This window comes from Gigantopelta aegis, chromosome 12, assembly GCF_016097555.1.
Source record: "Gigantopelta aegis isolate Gae_Host chromosome 12, Gae_host_genome, whole genome shotgun sequence".
Taxonomy (NCBI): Eukaryota; Metazoa; Mollusca; class Gastropoda; order Neomphalida; family Peltospiridae; genus Gigantopelta; species Gigantopelta aegis.
This window is the reverse complement of record NC_054710.1, coordinates 52,551,203-52,577,631: the sequence shown is the minus strand read 5'-3', so window position 1 is coordinate 52,577,631 and position 26,429 is coordinate 52,551,203. Positions and strand designations below refer to the sequence as shown.

At 39.1% G+C, this 26,429-nt stretch overlaps 1 protein-coding gene across 1 annotated transcript in view; it reads left to right on the top strand.

Annotated features, from left to right (window-relative positions):
• Positions 1 to 7,936: 7,936 nt before the first annotated feature.
• Positions 7,937 to 26,429, top strand: part of LOC121386156 (monocarboxylate transporter 7-like) — a 35,546-nt gene continuing 17,053 nt past the window's right edge. The window contains exon 1 of the mRNA XM_041516955.1: positions 7,937 to 8,087. The gene's annotated coding sequence lies outside the window, so the exon portion shown is untranslated. The remainder of the gene's footprint in view (positions 8,088 to 26,429) is intronic.

Here is a 26,429-nt window from a genome sequence, read left to right as displayed (position 1 = left end):
AGAGAGAGAGAGAGAGACACACACACACACACACACACACACACACATATATTTGTGTAACTATTAACGCCGTTTTTGATAACTGAAATCATATTTTACTTAGATGTTATTGTTTAAATTGTCAAGTTCTGAACATCCCAAGTGTTCTGGTTATCATATTATTTTAAACGTACATGCGTTTGAGAAGTAACGGTTATGGAGACGAGTTCCAGTCTATTTGAAAAGGAGATTTCCCCGTTTTGACGTCACAAACTCTCGTTTCTATTTATTGTAAACTCCATCCAAATGAGATTCATAAATCAATGTGCTCTAGTGGTGTAGAGTAACGGAACTTAGTGTGCAGTATTTTATGAGATTCATAAATCAATGTGCTCTAGTGGTGTAGAGTAACGGAACTTAGTGTGCATCATTTTATGAAATTCATAAATCAATGCGCTCTAGTGGTGTAGAGTAACGGAACTTAGTGTGCATCATTTTATGAGATTCATAAATCAATGCGCTCTAGTGGTGTAGAGTAACGAAACTTAGTGTGCATTATTTTATGGGTGTACCGGCCTCGGTGGCGTCGTGGTAGGCCATCGGTCTACATGCTGGTAGGTACTGGGTTCGGATCCAAGTCGAGGCATATGATTTTTAATCCAGATACCGACTCCAAACCCTGAGTGAGTGCTCCGCAAGGCTCAGTGGGTAGGTGTAAACCACTTGCACCGACCAGTGATCCATAACTGGTTCAACAAAGGCCATGGTTTGTGCTATCCTGTCTGTGGGAAGCGCAAATAAAAGATCCCTTGCTGCTAATCGGAAGAGTAGCCAATGTAGTGGCGACAGCGGGTTTCCTCTCAAAATCTGTGTGGTCCTTAACCATATGTCTGACGCCATATAACCGTAAATAAAATGTGTTGAATGCGTCGTTAAATAAAACATTCCTTTCTTTATGGGTTGAAACTAGGGTTTGCGACTTTATGACGTATTATTAAGTTTTACACCCGCACCAACTCTCATTATACTGTTATTGGTTTTAATTAAAACAAAACATTAACAAATGATCATGGAATTGTATAGATTAAAACTCATTTCTAATATTGTTACTTTTAACAAATGTTCATGGAATTGTATAGATTAAAACTCATTTCTAATATTGTTACTTTTAACAAATGTTCATGGAATTGTATAGATTAAAACTCATTTCTAATACTGTTAACTTTAACAAATGTTCATGGAATTGTATAGATTAAAACTCATTTCTAATACTGTTAACTTTAACAAATGTTCATGGAATTGTATAGATTAAAACTCATTTCTAATACTGTTAACTTTAACAAATGTTCATGGAATTGTATAGATTAAAGCTCATTTCTAATACTGTTACTTTTAACAAATGTTCATGGAATTGTATAGATTAAAACTCATTTCTAATACTGTTACTTTTTTAATTATTTAATTATGAGAAAACATTACCAAATGATCATGAAATTGTACATTATGTAAAGCTCATTTCATATACAGTGGTGGAACAGCCGAGGTATGCAGTATCGCGTGTTCGAAACCCTAGTGGTATATGGACACGTTAAACTAGTTACTAAGCTAAGCAGTATCGCTTGTTCGAAACCCTAGTGGTATATGGACACGTTAAACTAGTTACTAAGCTAAGCAGTATCGCTTGTTCGAAACCCTAGTGGTATATGGACACGTTAAACTAGTTACTAAGCTAAGCAGTATCGCTTGTTCGAAACCCTAGTGGTATATGGACACGTTAAACTAGTTACTAAGCTAAGCAGTATCGCGTGTTCGAAACCCTAGTGGTATATGGACACGTTAAACTAGTTACTAAGCTAAGCAGTATCGCGTGTTCGAAACCCTAGTGATATATGGACACGTTAAACTAGTTACTAAGCTAAGCAGTATCGCTTGTTCGAAACCCTACTGGTATATGGACACGTTAAACTAGTTAATAAGCAAAGCAGTATCGCTTGTTCGAAACCCTAGTGGTATATGGACACGTTAAACTAGTTAATAAGCAAAGCAGTATCGCTTGTTCGAAACCCTAGTGGTATATGGACACGTTAAACTAGTTAATAAGCTAAGCAGTATCGCTTGTTCGAAACCCTAGTGGTATATGGACACGTTAAACTAGTAAATAAGCTAAGCAGTATCGCGTGTTCCAAACCCTAGTGGTATATGGACACGTTAAACTAGTTACTAAGCTAAGCAATATCGCTTCAAGTAATCGATATTGCATGACACAGAGACTAAACACAGAATAGCGGGTGATCCACCTCGGCTGACTGGTACATCAAAGGCCGTGGAATGTACTACCCAGTCTATGGGATGGTGCATATAAAAGATCCCTTGCTGCTAATCGAAAAGAGTAGCCCATGACGTGGCAACAGGGGGATTCCTCTCTCAATATCTGTGTGGTCCTTAATCATATGTCTGACGCCATATAACCGTAAATACAATGTGCGTCGTTAAGTAAATCATTTCCTTCCTTCCTTCCACCTCGGCTGTTCCGTCACTTCACTTCATCCCTGTATCAACCAGGGGATTTAACCTATGTAGTTTGATGGCAGGTTGAACAGAATTGCTGTATTTCCTTCCTTCCTTCCTTCCACCTCGGCTGTTCCGTCACTTCACTTCATCCCTGTATCAACCAGGGGATTTAACCTATGTAGTTTGATGGCAGGTTGAACAGAATTGCTGTATTTCCTTCCTTCATTCCACCTCGGCTGTTCCGTCACTTCACTTCATCCCTGTATCAACCAGGAGATTTATCCTGTGTAGTTTGATGGCAGGTTGAACAGAATTACTGTATTTCCTTCCTTCCTTCCTTCCACCTCGGCTGTTCCGTCACTTCACTTCATCCCTGTACCAACCAGGAGATTTATCCTATGTAGTTTGATGGCAGGTTGAACAGAATTGCTGTATTTCCTTCCTTCCTTCCACCTCGGCTGTTCCGTCACTTCACTTCATCCCTGTATCAACCAGGAGATTTATCCTATGTAGTTTGATGGCAGGTTGAACAGAATTGCTGTATTTCCTTCCTTCCTTCCTTCCACCTCGGCTGTTCCGTCACTTCACTTCATCCCTGTATCAAACAGGAGATTTAACCTATGTATTTGATGGCAGGTTGAACAGAATTGCTGTATTTCCTTCCTTCCTTCCTTCCACCTCGGCTGTTCCGTCACTTCACGTCATCCCTGTATCAAACAGGAGATTTATCCTATGTAGTTTGATGGCAGGTTGAACAGAATTGTTGTATTTATACGCATAAATACGCCTGTGTAAACCACTCTGAATTTGTGTAGTTTAAAACTCAAAACGCCTAGTAAACCACTCTGAACTTCTGTAGATTAAAGCTCAATACGCCTAGTAAACCACTCTGAACTTCTGTAGATTAAAGCTCAATACGCCTATTAAGCCACTCTGAACTTCTGTAGATTTAAGCTCAATATGCCTAGTAAACCACTCTGAACTTGTGTAGATTAAAGCTCAATACGCCTAGTAAACCACTCTGAACTTCTGTAGATTAAAGCTCAATACGCCTAGTAAACCACTCTGAACTTGTATAGATTAAAGCTCAATACGCCCAGTAAACCACTCTGAACTTGTGTAGATTAAAGCTCACTACGCCTAGTAAACCACTCTGAACTTCTGTAGATTAAAGCTCAATACGCCTAGTAAACCACTCTGAACTTGTATAGATTAAAGCTCAATACGCCTAGTAAACCACTCTGAACTTCTGTAGATTAAAGCTCACTACGCCTAGTAAACCACTCTGAACTTCTGTAGATTAAAGCTCAATACGCCTAGTAAACCACTCTGAACTTCTGTAGATTAAAGCTCAATACGCCTAGTAAACCACTCTGAACTTGTATAGATTAAAGCTCAATACGCCCAGTAAACCACTCTGAACTTGTGTAGATTAAAGCTCAATACGCCTAGTAAACCAAACTGAACTTCTGTAGATTAAAACTCAATACGCCTAGTAACCACTCTGAAGGTCACGGATTTAAGATCTTATTTCTCTAAAAATGGATAATAAATAAAAATTACATTAATTGTTGGAAACCAAATCTAGCTATCGCATCTCCTTAACTGAACCATGATGGAGAGAAATCCATGTCATCCCTCTCGGCAATTTTAGTTTTTGAATTATGGACCATTGCCATGATTCAATTATTTTTACAAAATGTTATTAATAAATGGAGTATGGTGGTTATGAAGATGGTTGAATAAAATACATTTAGGGACAAATCAAATTATTTTTGTTCAGGTAATACTTAGTTAGACCATTAAATAGGTCAGAGGTCTGTGACAATATGCATTTAAAGCTTAGTAACTACTTAGTAAAAACGGTAAAGTTGTGTAATAAGAACTGTTCGTTTCATTTGTTTCTCGTGTTATATAGGTTTGCAGGATAAATCGCCATTCTATCCTTCGAAGGATTTCGCCGATATCCTGACAGTAACCGATTATTCTCTCTGATACAGACAACTATCATTATGCGTTCAGGAGGCCGAGCACGCGCCATTATTGGACTGGTTCCATCGTCTGCTTATCTTATCACATTTATCTCCGGTTTCGTTTAGAAACCAGTCTAGCGGATGATAGGACCGCGATTTCTCACCTTACCAAGAGCGTCGGAAGCAATTAAAAGTTAGTACGGCCAGGAAAGCAATGTATATGATGAGATATGTACTATGCCAACTCCATAGGACGAGAAGAAAACGTTGCTGGCACAAAACGTGGTTCGGTAATTGTGCTTCCAACGCCCTGCTTACTGACGATATCTCTGGACCACAGAGAGGAAACCCGATCCTGCTACTCCATGGGCTACTGTTTTCGATTAGCAGCAAGGGATATTTTATATGCACTATCCCACAGACAGGATAGCACATACCACGGCCTTTAATTTGTTACAGTAGTTGTAGTGCATAGCTGGAAAGAGAGCCTAATGTGTCAATCGACGGGGATCGATCCATGATCGACAGCGCATCAGGTTACGTCCCGCCACTGCGACTAGCATTCTAAAAGTTGCGTTATTATCGCTGGACGTGCGGTACAGCGCTAGTTCACTCCTGTATGTGCGAGAAACCGTAAACTCTACACATCAATCAATCATGGATTTATTCACGGGATAATATTAATATTGCAATACTGTGTCACAGTCTGGTAAACACAAACATCCATCAGAAAACAATGGGAAGGCATTGTGCCAGAATTGGCAGGCAATAATCTCTAGTTCACTTCCATTAGTTTCACTGTATAGATTTTCTTATAAGCTGACTTTGTTTATACTTCTAAATAAAGTTATTTGGATACAATTTGTATTGACATATAATTCAAGGTATAATACTCACGCGCACACACAGAAACACACACAGAAACACACACACACACACACACACACACACACACACACACAGATTGACTAAGCACGCACGCACACACACACAACACACAAAACACACACATAACACACATACATACACACAATACACACACAACACAAACACACACAACACACGTATTTAATAACTGACAGGAGTGACTTTTACAGAACCCCTTTAATTTATACTGTATAGCTTTAATATTGATTCCATACACACATTAGCATCACATGGAAATGTGGTTCACAAATCACACCTATTCTAACAACCTATCTGTGCTGAGTGGCGTTCCTTCCTACGTTAAATACACAAATCACACCTATTCTAACAACCTATCTGTGCTGAGTGGCGTTCCTTCCTACGTTAAATACACAAATCACACCTATTTTAACAACCTATCTATGCTGAGTGGCGTTCCTTCCTACATGGAAATGTGGTTCACAAATCACACCTATTCTAACAAACTATCTGTGTTGAATGGCGTTCCTTCCTACGTTAAATACACTCCATACTCATAAAAGATACTGCGGTATTGTATACACGTAAATGAGTTTGCACTGGGAGAACATTACGAAAGTAGTATAATTATGTTATATGTATGTACACGGTACATGAGTTCGCACTGGGAGAACATTACGAAAGTAGTATAATTATGTTATATGTATGTACACGTACATGAGTTTGCACTGGGAGAACATTACGAAAGTAGTATAATTATGTTATATGTATGTACACGGTACACGAGTTTGCACTGGGAGAACATTACGAAAGTATTATAATTATGTTATATGTATGTACACTTACACGAGTTTGCACTGGGAGAACATTACGAAAGTATTATAATTATGTTATATATATATACACGTACATGAGTTCGCACTGGGAGAACATTACGAAAGTATTATAATTATGTTATATGTATGTACACTTACATGAGTTTGCACTGTGAGAACATTACGAAAGTAGTATAATTATGTTATATATATATACACGTACATGAGTTTGCACTGGGAGAACATTACGAAAGTAGTATAATTATGTTATATATATATACACGGTACATGAGTTTGCACTGGGAGAACATTACGAAAGTAGTATAATTATGTTATATGTATATACACGTACATGAGTTCGCACTGGGAGAACATTACGAAAGTAGTATAATTATGTTATATGTATATACACGTACATGAGTTTGCACTGGGAGAACATTACGAAAGTAGTATAATTATGTTATATGTATATACACGGTACATGAGTTTGCACTGGGAGAACATTACGAAAGTAGTATAATTATGTTATATGTATGTACACGTAAATGAGTTTGCACTTGGAGAACATTACGAAAGTATTATAATTATGTTATATGTATGTACACGTACATGAGTTTGCACTGGGAGAACATTGCGAAAGTAGTATAATTATGTTACATGTATGTACACGTACATGAGTTTGCACTTGGAGAACATTACGAAAGTAGTATAATTATGTTATATGTATATACACGTACATTCACACAATTTCACGCATTCTTTTCAAACTTTGTCTTATATATCCACAAAGTTTTACTAATAAATCTTCATTGTTAAACAATAGTTTCATTTTTATTACGTTATGATTTCTACAATACTAGCTAGGTAAATATCGTTTTCTAAGATCATTTAGTGTGTTGCATTGAAACAAAAAATTGAATTCGTCGCCAATACAACCAAGTTTACAACTATTGTATAATCGTCATATGTTGGTATATTTAGCCATCTCCTGTTTCAGTTGGTAGTCAGTGATTACATAGTGCTCTTCTTCTTGGCTGACTACACTTCCAAATTTGATCGTACGACGAAGAGTATCGTCCTGTGTAGGTCCTCCTTGTTGCCATAGAGCTTGGTAGCAAGAGATTACATAGTCTAAATCTAGTAAATATAATTCTGTATTAATTAGAAGTAATATTAAAATACCTGTATGTCTCACATACATGTTCAGTTTTAAATAATCTATAAATAACTGCTTCTGGCGACGTGTCAAGAAAACTGAACCACTCCTGTCTGTGCATTTTATTTTTCATTTTAACTTATTTTCGAGCTTATATCCAATTAAGGTACAAACACGCTGTCCTGGACACACACCTCAGCTATCTGGGCTGCCTGTCCAGGACAGTGGGTTAGTTGTTAACTATTAGTGGTTAGTGAGAGAGAAGAGGGTGTAGTGGTCTTGCACCTACCCACTGAGTCGTTAAAACTCACTCTGGGTGGGAGCAGGTACGGTACCAAGTTACGAACCCTGTACCTACCAGCCCTATATCGATGGCTTAACCACGACACCACCACAATAACATCGTTCAATCTTGTTTAATGCACCTTCCATTTCATGCAAATGTACCGGCAAACAACAACGTCATATCATCATGATTACTCACGGGATTGGTTGGCGGGAGAACGTGTGTGTGTGTGTGTTTGTGTGTATGTGAGGGGGGGGGGGGGGGGAGGGGACCTGGTGGAATGAATACACAAAGCCGCCGTCACAGATGGGTGGTGATTTTTACATTACTGATTTTAAGCCTGACTGGTTTTCCGTCGGTTGACGCCGATTTCTGCCAGTTGCGTCTTCTGTAAATTATTGAACCGCTGAAAAAGTGTTCACCTGTATCATATATATTGTGGAGGGAAGCAAGGCTGCCGAGAATAACCCAAGTCCCTCGCAGTAAGTCAAACTTTCACTCACACTTTCATTTGCTGGGTGCAAGACGTTCTAGCTCGGTCGGTATAGCGTTCGCCTGACGTGCTCGGCTCATGGGGTCGAATCTCATAGGTGGATCCATTGATATTTTTAATTTCCCACCACGCAACTGGTTCCTCAAAGGAGGTCGCTGTTTGCGCTGTCCTTGCTGTGTGGAAGTGCATGTAAAAGATTCTTTGTTGCTAATGCAAATCCAAAACAATAACGTTGTATATGTAAAACAATGATGTTGTATATGTAAAACAATGATGTTGTATATGTAAAACAATGACGTTGTATATGTAAAACAATGATGTTGTATATGTAAAACAATGACGTTGCGGGTTTCCCCAGAAATAACCAAATGTTTCACATTCCAGTAGCCGATGATTCATTATTCAATGTGCTCTTGTAGTGTCGTTAAACAGAACCAATTTAACGCTTGTAATGCATTCTAAAAGTTAGGAATGTGTAAGGATATACTTCCGGTAACTATGACCGACACCGCGGTTAAGTCTCCTAATCTTCATCTCGTCACATACATGTAATGTCTGGTATCGGAGTCAGTGATAATCGTACAATAATATCGCTCTTCACAGAGACAGCGTCAGCTTCGACTAGTGCTAGGCACAGACTACCAACTCTCAACCTTCTGCTCTCACGACTTCTACGACTGGCCATTTGCTGGTCAGAGCGCTCATCGTATAACCCATTAGTTGTTAATCTGACCCCTGCGAGTGCTGTGACCTCACCGTGGTGCAGGGGTGTAACATTCTCTTTGAGAATGGCCAATACAGCACAAATCCCCTTGTTTTCTTCGAGATACAATTGAAATTTTGAGTAAAAGTCAGTATCTGTCTGTGATATTTGAATTTTTGCACAGTTCTTTACACAAGTTTTATTTAAATCTTGAATTTTTATATTGATGTTGATCATCACTTTATTTGTTTGCATTACCATAGTTTGACACCCAATAGCCGATGTATTTTTCGTGCTGGGGTGTCGTTAAACATTCATTCATTCATTCATTCATTTGTTAATCTGAGCGCACCCGTCGTAAGTCGGGAGTTGGCGAAATTACAACACAACCGTAGAGTTGGCCAACTTCGTCGTGACAGTTGACAGTTTGTGCACAGCATACCAATAATGAGGAATATCGAACATTTATCTTAGGATGAGATAATTGTCGATAAAGTTAAACATTTGACATATAGTCTTAGAGAGAAAACATGCCGTATGTTAAGCATTTGACATATAGCCTTAGAGAGAAAACATGCCGTATGTTAAGCATTTGACATATAGCCTTAGAGAGAAAACATGCCGTATGTTAAGCATTTGACATATAGCCTTAGAGAGAAAACATGCCGTATGTTAAGCATTTGACATATAGCCTTAGAGAGAAAACATGCCGTATGTTAAGCATTTGACATATAGCCTTAGAGAGAAAACATGCCGTATGTTATACATTTGACATATAGCCTTAGAGAGAAAACATGCCGTATGTTAAACATTTGACATATAGCCTTAGAGAGAAAACATGCCGTATGTTTGCGTTAGTTAGCAGAGCTTCTTTTATATACACCATTCCACAGACACAGTAGCACATACCACGGCCTTTGCCATACTAGTCGCAGTGCACTGGGTGGGACAGGAAATAACCTAATGGGCCCACCGACGGGGATCGATCCTAGACCGACCGAGCATCAAGCGAGCGCTCTACCACTGGGCTAAATCCGGCTCTGGTTCTTCAAAGCTCCTGTTCGCGTGTGTTGTGTCCGTGAGTTGTCAAAGTGCATGTAAAATACGTCTAACTTCTTATGGGAAAACAAAATGTGTTTTTGTTTTCAACTTATAATAACCAAATGTTTGACATTGCAGTAACCGATGATTAATTCTTCAGTGTGCTCTAGTAGTGTCGTTAAACCCCCAAACGTAAAGCTTGTGGTATAATTCTATCACACGTATAGGCGCCAGATTAGGAAGAATTGTTTTTATATTCACTTCCTCACAGACAGGGCACTACATACCACGGTCTTTGATGTACCAGATGTTGAGCACTGGTTGGAATGCAAAGAAAAATCTATTAGGGTCCACCGTTAGGGATCGATCCTACGAGCCATCGCGCATCAGTCTGGCAGCCTAACACAGAACTATGGCCGCACCCTCGAGATGTCAGATTAGGGTCCACCGTTAGGGATCGATCCTACGAGCCATCGCGCTTCAGCCTGGCAGCCTAACACAGAACTATGGCCGCACCCTCGAGATGTCAGATTAGGGTCCACCGTTAGGGATCGATCCTACGAGCCATCGCGCTTCAGCCTGGCAGCCTAACACAGAACTATGGCCGCACCCTCGAGATGTCAGATTAGGGTCCACCGTTAGGGATCGATCCTACGAGCCATCGCGCTTCAGCCTGGCAGCCTAACACAGAACCATGGCCGCACCCTCGAGATGTCAGATTAGGGTCCACCGTTAGGGATCGATCCTACGAGCCATCGCGCTTCAGCCTGGCAGCCTAACACAGAACCATGGCCGCACCCTCGAGATGTCAGATTAGGGTCCACCGTTAGGGATCGATCCTACGAGCCATCGCGCTTCAGCCTGGCAGCCTAACACAGAACCATGGCCGCACCCTCGAGATGTCAGATTAGGGTCCACCTTTTGCGTCAATAATACTTTAAACACAGATGTTTTGCGTCAATAATAGTTTAAACACAGATGTTTTGCGTCAATAATAGTTTAAACACAGATGGTTTGCGTCAATAATAGTTTAAACACAGATGGTTTGCGTCAATAATAGTTTAAACACAGATGGTTTGCGTCAATAATAGTTTAAACACAGATGGTTTGCGTCAATAATAGGTTTAAAGCGACTGACTCGAGTTGTGAAACTTTTTCCGACAAATCGGTTTTCTTGTCTACGAAACCACAGAAAACGGGCAAAAATTATACATATATTCGGCCAAAATGTGCTAACCTGAGACCTTTTTACCATGCATTTCCATCATTCTACCCTCAAAATTAATTGTAATGCATGTAACAATGCGTAGTGATTCGTTTGCAACCTTATATGGCTGTTTGGTAGAAATGCTAATATGAATAAATGTTGTTGTCCAGATTCAACCATTTTCGTTTTATTGGGGCAGAAACCAGCCTGCCCCCCACCCCATCCTTAGAATGGGAAGGAAGAAAATGTTTTATTTAACGACGCGCTCAACACATTTTATTTACGGTTATATGGCGTCAGACATATGGTTACGGACCACACAGATATTGAGAGAGGAAACCTGCTGTCGCCACTCCATGGGCTACTCTTTCCGATTAGCAGCAAGGGATCTTTTATATGCACCATCCCATAGACAGGATAGCACATACCACGGCCTTTTATGTACCAGTCGTGGTGCACTGGCTGGAGCGAGAAATAGCGCAATGGGCCCACTAGCGGGGATCGATCCCAAACCGACCGCGCATCAAGCGAGCGCTTTACCACTGGGCTACGCCTCGCCCCTCCTTACAATGGGGGCCCGAACGCCTATGGCAGTCCCTTTAACATTGCACGTAAATGCACGTGCAGGGGATATTTGAAAATAAAGTGTTGTTCTTCCTCTGTATGCACGAAACAGTATACATTGTGCAGTTTGACCTAGTTCACTGAACAAGGGAGATATTATGGCATACATACTCGAGTATTTATAAACTCTTAAGTAAATATACTACACGTGAGTATATCTGTCACGAGAACGCATTAATATATACGGGTTTATATATACTCCTTGATTATATTTGCACGACCATTAGGGGTCAGTCAAAAGTACATCTGAGTATGAGTAAATTTACTTGCTACGCAAATCTTGTCATGTGAACAGGATTCTTATTTGTTCATGTGCGCAAGAGAATTGAAAACAGATTTTACAACTTTGCTATGTGATACAATTACAATCTAGTACATCAACAGGCACATGTCTAGATATTTAACAACTTTGCTATGTGATACAATTACAATCTAATACATCAACAGGCACATGTCTAGACATAGTTTGACACTGACAGCCAGACACATGGTGTAACAGGTTTGGACACACTTGGGCGTATCTTTTCACAGAGAAAATAGAACGTTTCTTTTGTCATTGGAAAGTGTTTAACCCACTGATCATGATCAAACGTTGTCTGAGCAAATTCAAGAACAAGACCTGGGCTAAAGTAATATTGAAAATCTCCCCTCTTCATTGCAATAGGTCGACTACTCATGTCGGATGCTGTTAACCAACTGACGTTTTGGCAAAATCGATATATGCCCTATCAGATTATCTGTTACTATTACCACATACTTTTGTTTATGTATTTATAATCCATACGGAAATATACGTACATGATTAAATTTCGGCATGAGAACAGGACATATATAGAAGATGAATATCATTTTATTTTGATACATCCATTGTATGTAGATCCACGATCTCGTTATACTAAGAAATATTATTGCTTCAAACCATCGGTGTATAAAGTTGTACAATTATTATCTGTTCAAAACAAACAAGAACTCTGTAATCTTTGTAAATATCTCAAACAGTCAACATATTTACGTTCTCAACTCATTTTAATGTCCATCCTCCAAAAACACAATCTTTTAGGTATATATTTATATTGATGTATCATTGTATATGGGGGGGGGGGGGGGGGGGGGGACACAGTTTTCTCATATTTAATGCACAGAACTATATTTAATATGTAATTATAGTCGGGTTAGTCGGTTACAATTTAACGGTGGCAACAAACTCAGGGCAGTTCCCATAAGCGTACGAGACGGGGGACATGTGGCGGGGGGGGGGGGGGAGGCGGTGCGAAATAAGTGCTTGAGAAAAACCTCAAATTCAAGCAAAAATTATACAGATATTAGGGCAAATTTCGAGCTAACCTGAGACCTTTTTACCATGCATTTCTGTCATTCTACTCGCAAAATTAGTTTTAAAAATGCATTTAGATTCGTTTGCAATCCTATATAGCTGTCTCGAAGTGATGCTAATATGAATTGGTTGACACGTATTGTATTGCTTTTTAAACAATACATAGATTAGGCACAGGTTATACAACTTACTAGGCCTTCTGATGCTAATATGAATAAATGTTTTTATCCAGATTCAACCATTCTTTAAAAAAACAAAAACATAAAATTTACAGATTTAACACAAGAACATTTATTGTGAAATCGTAGTGAGTGTTCAGACCGAACAAACATACAACTGACAAATATAATACCACAACATTTATTGTGAATCTTAGTGTTCAGACCAAACAAATATATAACAGACAAATATAATACCACAACATTTATTGTGAATCTTAGTGTTCAGACCAAACAAACATAGAACAGACAAATATAACACCTCAACAGTTATTGTGAATCGTAGTGTTCAGACCAAGCAAACATACAACAGACAAATATAATACCACAACATGTATTGTGAATCTTAGTGTTCAGACCAAACAAACATACAACAGACAAATATAATACCACAACAGTTATTGTGAATCTTAGTGTTCAGAGCAAACAAACATAGAACAGACAAATATAATACCACAATATTTATTGTGAATCTTAAAGTTCAGACCAAACAAACATACAACAGACAAATATAACACCACAGCATGTATTGTGAATCTTACTGTTCAGACCAAACAAACATAGAACAGACAAATATAATACCACAACAATTATTGTGAATCTTAGTGTTCAGACCAAACAAACATAGAACAGACAAATATAATACCACAACATTTATTGTGAATCTTAGTGTTCAGACCAAACAAACATAGAACAGACAAATATAATACCACAACATGTATTGTGAATCTTAGTGTTCAGACCAAACAAACATACAACAGACAAATATAATACCACAACAGTTATTGTGAATCTTAGTGTTCAAGGCAAACAAACATAGAACAGACAAATATAATACCACAACATGTATTGTGAATCTTACTGTTCAGACCAAACAAACATACAACAGACAAATATAATACCACAACAGTTATTGTGAATCTTAGTGTTCAGACCAAACAAACATACAACAGACAAATATAATACCACAACATGTATTGTGAATCTTACTGTTCAGACCAAACAAACATACAACAGACAAATATAATACCACAAAATGTATTGTGAATCTTAGTGTTCAGAGCAAACAAACATAGAACAGACAAATATAATACCACAATATTTATTTTAATCTTAAAGTTCAGACCAAACAAACATACAACAGACAAATATAACACCACAGCATGTATTGTGAATCTTACTGTTCAGACCAAACAAACATAGAACAGACAAATATAATACCACAACAATTATTGTGAATCTTAGTGTTCAGACCAAACAAACATAGAACAGACAAATATAATACCACAACAGTTATTGTGAATCTTACTGTTCAGACCAAACAAACATAGAACAGACAAATATAATACCACAATATTTATTGTGAATCTTAGTGTTCAGAACAAACAAACATACAACAGACAAATATAATACCACAACATTTATTGTGAATCTTACTGTTCAGACCAAACAAACATACAACAGACAAATATAATACCACAACATTTATTGTGAATGTTAGTGTTCAGAGCAAACAAACATACAACAGACAAATATAATACCACAACATTTATTGTGAATCTTACTGTTCAGACCAAACAAACATACAACAGACAAATATAATACCACAACATTTATTGTGAATCTTAGTGTTCAGACCAAACAAACATAGAACAGACAAATATAATACCACAACATGTATTGTGAATCTTAGTGTTCAGACCAAACAAACATACAACAGACAAATATAATACCACAACATTTATTGTGAATCTTAGTGTTCAAGGCAAACAAACATACAACAGACAAATATAACACCACAACATTTATTGTGAATCTTAGTGTTCAAGGCAAACAAACATACAACAGACAAATATAACACCACAACATTTATTGTGAATCTTAGTGTTCAGACTAAACAAACATACAACAGACAAATATAACACCACAACATTTATTGTGAATCTTAGTGTTCAGACCAAACAAACATACAACAGACACATATAATACCACAACATTTATTGTGAATCTTAAAGTTCAGACCAAACGAACATACAACAGACAAATATAATACCACAACAGTTATTGTGAATCTTAGTGTTCAGACCAAGCAAACATACAACAGACAAATATAATACCACAACAGTTATTGTGAATCTTAGTGTTCAGACCAAGCAAACATACAACAGACTAATATAATACCACAACATTTATTGTGAATCTTAAAGTTCAGAGCAAACAAACATACAACAGACAAATATAATACCATAACATTTATTGTGAATCTTAAAGTTCAGACCAAACAAACATACAATAGACAAATATAATACCACAACAGTTATTGTGAATCTTAGTGTTCAGACCAAGCAAACATAGAACAGACAAATATAATACCACAACATTTATTGTGAATCTTAGTTTGATTGCAAAGATATTTGATTGTACAAAGAACAAAATAATTATTCACAAGATTGACAACTTACGAGGCCCTCTTCTATATTCATACAATATACAATATATATGGCGTCCTATATCTTAGTGAATCTCAGTGGGTAGAGTAGTGCTGGGCTTCGGTTGGGATTTCATTATCGATTTTCGTTATAATCGGTTTGTATATACCAACCGATCCATCACACAATCGGTTACAGTTAGAGGAAGATAAAGAAGAATATGAATTATAAACACCATGCACCTATTGTCGTATTCACCGGAACAGACCCTACATATTGTTATATTTACTTTAATAACTATCTAATAGCCTTTTCTCCTCTATGTACACATGGAATCTAACACCATCCTAAATTATTCACAACAAACCATCATCTAAACGGGAGGAACAATTAAATCAGGGAATGATATAACTTAAATTCATATCTGAAAATTCATGCGAGAATTATCTTCTATATTTACCTGAAAAACTGCGAACAACATATTGCCGATTCAGGACTTGTAATCACTATCTACCAATTGAAACTGGCCGACGGCAAAACATCGATAGACAAGAACGAAAATGTCCTCTCTGTAACAGCACTTTAGGTGATGAATATCATTATTTATTTCAATGTACATATTTTGCAAATTAGAGATTCATATATCTAAAAAAATATTATTATGACAGACCCAATACTTATAAATTCTATCAATTATTTACTTCGAAAAAGCTATCAACGACAAAGAAATTATATGTGTTCCTAAATGTGATTAAGTCAAAGTCCAGTGGTATATGAACATTTTAATACACATTGGCTGTTTTCAAATATATCTATACAGCATAATTATAGACAATACGTAATGGTTAACATCTAAAGTATACTACTGCTTCTAACACTGTTATATTATAATACATATTGTGTATTATGTGTATATTGGGTTATCTGGTTTCTAAAATGAGTTTATTTCTATATTTGGTGAGAGAGAGAGAGAGAGAGAGACAGAGAGAGAGAGAGAGAGAGAGAGAGAGAGAGAGAGAGAGAGAGAGAGAGAGAGAGAGAGAGAGAGAGAGTGTGTGTGTGTGTGTGAGAGAGAGAGAGAGAGAGAGAGAGAGAGAGAGAGAGAGAGAGAGAGAGAGAGAGAGAGAGAGAGAGAGAGAGAGAGAGAGAGAGAGAGAGAGAGAGAGAGAGAGAGTGTGTGTGTGTTTGTGTGTGTGTGTGTGAGAGAGAGAGAGAGAGAGAGAGAGAGAGAGAGAGAGAGAGAGAGAGAGAGAGAGAGAGAGAGAGTGTGTGTGAGAGAGAGAGAGAGCGAGCGAGAGAGATTGTGTGTGTGTGTGTGTGTGTGTGTGTGAGAGAGAGAGAGAGAGAGAGAGAGAGAGAGAGAGAGAGAGAGAGAGAGTGTGTGTGTGTGTGTGTGTGTGTGTGAGAGAGAGAGAGAGAGAGAGAGAGAGAGAGAGAGAGAGAGAGAGAGAGAGAGAGAGATTGTGTGTGTGTGTGTGTGAGAGAGAGAGAGAGAGAGAGAGAGAGAGAGAGAGAGAGAGAGAGAGAGAGCAAAGCGGCTACATAGTCTACCGATTGCAGCAAGGGACGATTGATATGGACTTTTTCTTGGACAGGACAACACATACGACGTAAGCGCTCTACCCCTGGGCTACACCCTTTACCACCCCGACATCCAATAGCTTCCTACTAAACAATGTGCTGGGGTGTCATTAAACTAACATTCATTTCAGTTTCCTCTTCCTGTGTGCGGACGGTCTGAGAGAGAGTCTGGAAAGGTCAGCCGAAAGGTCAGCAGCGACCGTGGACGCTGATTGCACCAATGCGTGTGTTTGTGTGCTTGTGTTAACTCATTTGTATGTCATCCGACAATTAGCGCTTGTCATTCATGTTTCACAGCGTCATTAACGCGTCTTCTTACACACCCGTTGGTGAGAACATCATTCGTTATGTGTGATCACATTTTAAAGACATGCGACTGGTATCTCCTAGGTGACGACCACGGGACAAGTTCACAAAACATCGTACGTTTACGGCTACGACTAGGAGTTAAACCGGATATACATTTCGATACCTATGTTTCTAGTGTTTTAAATTATGGATGCGAAATATGGGGTTTTCATCCTGCTCATGATATTGAACATGTACATATGGATTTTTGTAAACGAATTTTGAATGTCAAGAAATGCACCACAAATGTAGTTGTTTTGACAGAACTTGGAAGAGTTCCTTTAAGTATTATGCGAAAAATTAGAATAGTTAAATATTGGTTGAAATTACTACAAACCAGAAATTGTATCTTAAAATCGTTATATGAAGATATGTTAGAACACATGAATCCCTCTAATTGGCTATACCAGGTAAGATATTTACTACTATCAATAGGTTTCGGAGATGTTTGGTGTAGTCAGCATGTAGATAGTGCTAACTCATTTTTAAAATGTTTAGAAATACGTCTAACGGACCAGTTTATTCAAGAGAAAGATGTTACAATAGACAAATCTCCAAAATGTACATTATATAAACTGCTAATAGACACTTTTTGTTTGCAATATTATCTTAGAATATCAATTCCTGAATGTTATGCCACGCTTATTACAAAATTTCGTGTATCTTCCCATCAATTGCTCATTGAACAAGGAAGATATTATGGTATAGAAAGATCGGAAAGAAAATGTAAATTGTGCAATAAGGACGATATAGAAGACGAATACCATTTTATTCTGATATGTCCATTGTATACAGGTTTACGAATTACTTACATAAAAAAATATTATTGGTTCAAACCATCTATGTTTAAAATTGTACAATTATTATCAGTTCAAAACAGAAAAGAACTATGTAATCTCGGTAAATTTCTCAAACATGCAACCTTTTTACGTTCTAAGCATATAACTGTCCATCCTCCAATTACACAATCACCCATTGTATATATTATCTGTTTGTATCATTGTTTATTGAATGTATATGTATATGCCTATGAGCCGTAAGGCTTAAAGCTAATAAACTATACTATACTATACAAGTGTTTCACATCTATTTCACGAAGAATATTACACCATTAAGGAAAATGAAGCATTTTAAAAATAAACAAACTGAAATATGTGTATTTCTATCTATATTTGTTGTAATAGAATTGTCGTTTCGTCGTAGATTTACGTTTACGTGCAAAACTAAGCTTGCGATGTTTAGTCGTAGATTTACGTTTACGTGCAAAACTAAGCTTGCGATGTTTAGTCGTAGATTTACGTTTACGTGCAAAACTAAGCTTGCGATGTTTTGTGAAATTGGGTCTAGGTCGCCAATGTCATTCCACCCAATGAAAAATAAGCACTGTCGAAATTGATCGCTCTGTGACGTATAAAATAAGAGGAAACTGACTTCTCCGTGACGCATAAGATAACGTCAAGGGCTAGGGTGGTAAATAGGTTTTAGGGGAATTTGTTTAAAACCTGGTTTTTGAAAATATGTAAGAAATAGAATACTACATTCGTGTCCGTTACATACCATCTATCTTACAACTCGTTGTTTAAAAACGTATCAAGCTCGTTTTAGCCCGTTAGATACCATCTATCTTACAACTCGTTGTTTAAAAACGAATCAAGCTCGTTTTCGCCCGTTAGAGACCATTTGTCTCACAACTCGTTGTTTAAAAACGTATCAAGCTCGTTTTCGCCCGTTAGATACCATTTGTCTTACAACTCGTTGTTTAAAAACGTATCAAGCTCGTTTTCGCCCGTTAGTTAAGTTTTAAAACAAGCCATTGTGAGATATGGTATGTAAAAGGGACGGATTCAGGATTTTCTAAAGAGGTATGTGTGTCTCCTCTCTCTCTCTCTCTCTCTCTCTCTCTCTCTCTCTCTCTCTCTCTCTCTCTCTCTCTCTCTCTCTCTCTCTCTCTCTCTCTCTCTTCTCTCTCTCTCTCTCTCTCTCTCTCTCTCTCTCTCTCTCTCTCTCTCTCTCTCTCTCTCTCTCTCTCTCTCTCTCTCTCTCTCTCTCTCTCTCTCTTTCTAACAGCGTGCTTGAACCTTAATTGGATATAAGCACGAACATAAGTTGAAATGAATCAATGAATAAAGATACTTAGAGACGCGTTTTCAAGTCAATAAAATGTGGAATATTGTGGAGGATTAATTTAATTAAAAAAAAGACACCTCCCCCCTTTGGATCCGCCTACGCCCCTATGAGGATAAGTCCTGATTTCCAAACTACATATAATATTCAAACTGGTTACTGGTGTGCAGTCGTGGATGGGTAACGACGTGAATGAGTTATTAGCACGCTTGAGGGAACCACGGAATGAGAACCAGTGTACCCGAGAACCAGGTGATAAACGGACACTATCGGAAATACGTGAAGCCAACCCGCATGCATCGTAGCCGCCATGTTAATGTGTTAATGACGTCTCGTTCTACTGAGTGCATTCAGGGCTGGGATCCCAGCTCCGCTAGCTACAGGACGAGCATGTTAAACATGTTAACGCAGTGTGCTCGCGTCAGTACACAGGTGGTGGTCTACTCATGCACAATGTACTATTTGGAGTACCCCCCCCCCCCCCCCCCCCCACACACACACACACACTAATTCAGAAACTTAAAACACATTTCATTGTGCGATGAGCTCGCGGATACTCGTTGTACCACGTGGAAATGGACACGAAGTTTGCTTAATCAGACCACAATTAATTTCGCTATATGTTTTTATATAGCGTTAGTGGCTATAACATTTTTATTAATATCAGCAGGCCCATGGATTTTGGTATGTACCTTTGCCTGCCTGGGGGACACATGCCCTGAATAGGACAACCCCTGTTGTCCAGCTCTTTCTGCCAACATATTGGTTTAAACAAACACACCCTCTAAACCAGGCCGGAGTACACCCATTTTACATTAAAAACACTACTTTCGCATGGGCTGTCTGCTCTATCGCCTGGCTGTCTGCTCCATCGCCTGGCTGTCTGCTCTATCACCTTGCTCTATCGCCTGGCCGTCTGCTCTATCGCCTGGCTGTCTACTCTATCGCCTGGCTGTCTGCTCTATCACCTGGCTGTCTGCTCTATCGTCTGGCTGTCTGCTCTATCACCTGGCTGTATCACCTGGCTATCTGCTCTATCACCTGGGTGTCTGCTCTATCGCCTGGCTGTCAGCTCTATCACCTGGCTGTCTGCTCTATCACCTGGCTGGTGTCGTTAAACAAAACAAACTTCAGCTCCTATGCAATTTAACAATTGCTGTAATACCAAACTGTTACGTTAATTGTTTCGTACGCAGTGTTTGACAGCACACATATTTAACTATGTACAGTCAACTGGGCTCCCACTTGTTTGACAGCACACATATTTAACTATGTACAGTCAACTGGGATTCCACTTGTTTGACGGCACACATATTTAACCATTTACAGTCAACTGGGATTCCACTTGTTTGACGGCACACATATTTAACCATGTACAGTCAACTGGGCTTCCACTTGTTTGACAGCACACATATTTAACTATGTACAGTCAACTGGGATTCCACTTGTTTGAAAGCACACAAATTTAACTATGTACAGTCAACTGGGCTTCCACTTGTTTGACGGCACACATATTTAACCATGTACAGTCAACTGGGATTCCACTTGTTTGACAGCACACATATTTAACTATGTACAGTCAACTGGGATTTGACAGCACAAATATTTAACTATGTACAGTCAACTGGGCTTCCACTTGTTTGAAAGCACACATATTTAACTAGGTACAGTCAACTGGGCTTCCACTTGTTTGACGGCACACATATTTAACTATGTACAGTCAACTGGGCTTCCACTTGTTTGACAGCACACATATTTAACTATGTACAGTCAACTGGGCTTCCACTTGACAGCACACATATTTAACTATGTACAGTCAACTGGGCTTCCACTTGTTTGACGGCACACATATTTAACTATGTACAGTCAACTGGGCTTCCACTTGTTTGACGGCACACATATTTAACTATGTACAGTCAACTGGGCTTCCACTTGTTTGACGGCACACATATTTAACTATGTACAGTCAACTGGGCTTCCACTTGTTTGACGGCACACATATTTAACTATGTACAGTCAACTGGGCTTCCACTTGTTTGACGGCACACATATTTAACTATTTACAGTCAACTGGGCTTCCACTTCTTTGACGGCACACATATTTAACCATGTACAGTCAACTGGGCTTCCACTTCTTTGACGGCACACATATTTAACCATTTACAGTCAACTGGGCTTCCACTTGTTTGACGGCACACATATTTAACTATTTACAGTGAACTGGGCTTCCACCTGTTTGACGGCACACATATTTAACTATGTACAGTCAACTGGGATTCCACTTGTTTGACAGCACACATATTTAACTATGTACAATCAACTGGGATTTGACAGCACACATATTTAACTATGTACAGTCAACTGGGATTCCACTTGTTTGACAGCAGACATATTTAACTATGTACTGTCAACTGGGATTCCACTTTTTTGACGGCACACACATTTAACTATGTACAGTCAACTGGGATTCCACTTGTTTGACGGCACACACATTTAACTATGTACAGTCAACTGGAATTCCACTTGTTTGACGGCAGACATATTTAACTATGTGCAGTCAACTGGGATTCCACTTGTTTGACGGCACACATATTTAACTACGTTCAGTCAACTGGGATTCCACTTGTTTGACGGCACACATATTTAACTATATACAGTCAACTGGGATTTGACAGCACACATATTTAACTATGTACAGTCAACTGGGATTCCATTTGTTTGGATGTCCCCGTTAGTCGAGTGGTTAAGGGCGTGGTCTGTAAAATGCCATGGGTATCGATGCAGTAGGTTCAAATTGTGCCGATTAACACTTTGGGTTCTTTAAATAATATATCAGCTTCATTACAAAATGTTAACATTATCAACAAAGGCAGTTGATTTGGCTCAGTAGAACCATGTACACGTACCACGGGGGAAATAGACAAATAAGAGGCTTCTTCGCTAAGCGTTTCACACTAGTCCGAACTGCGCAACAACTGTTGCGTGTTCAGTCGCGTGAGTAAGCCTGAGCTTTTACAAACACACACACACATATATTTGCATATTGTTACTGCGGTAATATCGACTTTTATGTACACAATGAAATAGTCTTTTCAAATGTTTATAGCTGACTAGTTGTCGTTTAGCCTACAGGTAATTGTTCTACAGGTAATTGTTCTACAGGTAATTCTTTTAATATGCTCCATAAAAACGGTTTGTTTTATTTAACAAAGCACATCGGCTATTGGATGTCAAACGTTTTGCAATGTTTGCATAATATAGTCTTAGAAAGGAAACCCGCTACTTTTGTTCCATTTGTTGCAAGGGATCTTTTATAAGCACTCGCATAGACAGGATAGCACATACCGTGGTCTTTGAAAGTGCGATGAAAATTAGAAATGTTTTTTATAATGGTTGCCAGATAGACGTTGTAGATGAATTTAATTACCTAGGCATATTATTCTTTGATAATGAAACATTTAGTCGTACAGAGAAGAGAGTAGCAGAACAGGGTGGAAAAGCTTTATTGTCAGTTCTGAAAGTGTGTAATAATAATTATGTTAATTATTTTAAAGGTACATTCCTGAGTTTGATGCACTGTAAGATGTTTCCGACTAATAAAATAGTTCTACGATTCAACTTACATATTAAATATATTTTCTTGTTTGGAATATCAGTGTCTGTATATTCAATGTGTTTCCGATCGTCTTAATATTTGTAAGAAACCCAAACTGGATTTTGTCTTCAAATAATTTTGTACGTACGAAAATATTTTTTTCAGTACCTAGTACAAATATTAGAACCATCAGAAACACGTTTAATATACAGCCACTAATATTTTATGCAGAACAATATATTTCATATGTAAATACAATCGTTAAAAAGTATATTAGTCGATAACATATTAAAAAAACTGTAGCAAACTCGGGAATTAATAGTGAAAAAATGCTATCTGTGTTTGACACCTATGTTAAAAGTATTCTTAGTTACGGATCTGAAGTGTGGGGTTTTCATCCTGGCCAAAACATTGAACAAAATCATATACAGTTCTGTAAAAGACTATTAGGGGTACAAAAAAGAACTTGTAATGACTTTGTTTATAGTGAATTAGAACAATTCCCAATGCACATTATAAGAAAATTACAGATTTTTAAATATTGGATAAAGTTGCTTACCGTAACACAAATAACAGTATATTAAGAGCTATATATGAGGACATGGTTCAGTATGAAGATGACTGGTTAATGAAGGTCAAACGTTCGATAGCGCAGTAGGCAACAGACCACCCACCAGATCCCCCCGCCTCCTCCACCCCCCCCCCACACTGAAGTTCCGGATAGAACAGTGGTCATTTTTAAATCACCCACTAATTTAGGCTCCCTCCCCCCCCCCCCCCACTGAAGGTCCGGATAGGAACAGTGGTCCTTTTTAAATCACCCACTAATTTAGGCCCCCTCCCCCCTCCCACTGAAGGTCCGGATAGGAACAGTGGTCCTTTTTAAATCACCCACTAATTTAGGCCCCCTCCCCCCCCCCCCCACACTGAAGGTCCGGATAGGAACAGTGGTCATTTTTAAATCACCCACTAATTTAGACCCCCCCCCCCCCCCCCCACACACACACGCACTGAAGGTCCGGATAGGAACAGTGGTCCTTTTTAAATCATCCACTAATTTAGGCTCCCTCCCCCCCCCCCCCCACTGAAGTTCCGGATAGGAACAGTGGTCCTTTTTAAATCACCCACTAATTTAGGCCCCCCCCCCACTGAAGGTCCGGATAGGAACAGTGGTCCTTTTTAAATCACCCACTAATTTAGGCCCCCTCCCCCCTCCCACTGAAGGTCCGGATAGGAACAGTGGTCCTTTTTAAATCACCCACTAATTTAGGCCCCCTCCCCCCCCCCCCACTGAAGGTCCGGATAGGAACAGTGGTCATTTTTAAATCACCCACTAATTTAGACCCCCCCCCCCCCCCCACACACACACACACACACGCACTGAAGGTCCGGATAGGAACAGTGGTCCTTTTTAAATCATCCACTAATTTAGGCCTGGATCCAACCCCCTCCTTTCCTCCTTAGGGCTAAATTAATTTTAAAGCTTTCAAATTTAAACTTTAATTTATTTTTAATTTTAGAAACACCCGATCTGAAATAGCTTGTGGTCCCGGTTTCTTATTTGGTATTGTACAACTATATTAGGACATTGTTGCTGTTGTTTATTTTCGTGCTTATATCCAATTAAGATTCAAGTACGCTGTCCTGGTCACGTCTCAGCTATCTGGACCAGGGGCGTAGCGTCATCTGGACCGGGGGGTTCGAATATGATCCAATTGGACCTTTTTCTACTTTGATTTTGCACCACCAGAAACGTCATATGTATAAACCTGTATGTGTTAGTTCTGAAAGCGGACCATTTGCTTCAGCGTGTGTGTGTGTGTGTGTGTGTGTGTGTGTGTGTGTGTGCGTCTGAACCCCCGAATCCCCCTAGCCTACGCCCCTGTGGGTTGTCTGTCCAGTGCAGAGGGTCAGTGGTTAGTTGTTAGTGAGAGAGAGGTCAGTGGTTAGTTGTTAGTGAGAGGTCAGTGGTTAGTTGTTAGTGAGAGAGAGGTCAGTGGTTAGTTGTTAGTGAGAGAGAGGTCAGTGGTTAGTTGTTAGTGAGAGTGAGGTCGGTGGTTAGTTGTTAGTGAGAGAGAGGTCGGTGGTTAGTTGTTAGTGAGAGTGAGGTCGGTGGTTAGTTGTTAGTGAGAGAGAGGTCAGTGGTTAGTTGTTAGTGAGAGGTCAGTGGTTAGTTGTTAGTGAGAGAGAGGTCAGTGGTTAGTTGTTAGTGAGAGAGAGGTCAGTGGTTAGTTGTTAGTGAGAGTGAGGTCGGTGGTTAGTTGTTAGTGAGAGAGAGGTCGGTGGTTAGTTGTTAGTGAGAGTGAGGTCGGTGGTTAGTTGTTAGTGAGAGAGAGGTCGGTGGTTAGTTGTTAGTGAGAGAGAGGTCAGTGGTTAGTTGTTAGTGAGAGAGAGGTCGGTGGTTAGTTGTTGGTGAGAGAGAAGTCAGTGGTTAGTTGTTAGTGAGAGAGAGGTCGGTGGTTAGTTGTTAGTGAGAGATATGTTAGTGGTTAGTTGTTAATGAGAGGGTCAGTGGTTAGTTCTTAGTGAGAGAGAGAGGTCAGTGGTTAGTTGTTAGTGAGAGAGAGGTCAGTGGTTAGTTGTTAGTGAGAGAGAGGTCAGTGGTCAGTGGTTAGTGAGAGGTCAGTGGTTAGTTGTTAGTGAAAGGGTCAGTGGTTAGTTGTTAGTGAGAGAGAGGTCGGTGGTTAGTTGTTAGTGAGAGAGAGGTCGGTGGTCAGTTGTTAGTGAGAGAGAGGTCGGTGGTCAGTTGTTAGTGAGTGAGAGGTCGGTGGTCAGTTGTTAGTGAGTGAGAGGTCGGTGGTCAGTTGTTAGTGAGAGAGAGGTCGGTGGTCAGTTGTTAGTGAGTGAGAGGTCGGTGGTTAGTGTTAGTGAGAGAGAGGTCAGTGGTTACTTGTTAGTGAGAGGGTCAGTGGTTACTTGTTAGTGAGAGAGAGGTCGGTGGTTAGTTGTTAGTGAGAGAGAGGTAAGTGGTTACTTGTTAGTGAGAGAGAGGTCAGTGGTTAGTTGTTAGTGAGAGAGAGAGAGAGGTCAGTGGTTAGTTGTTAGTGAGAGAGAGGTCAGTGGTTAGTTGTTAGTGAGAGGGTCAGTGGTTAGTTGTTAGAGAGGGTCAGTGGTTAGTTGTTAGTGAG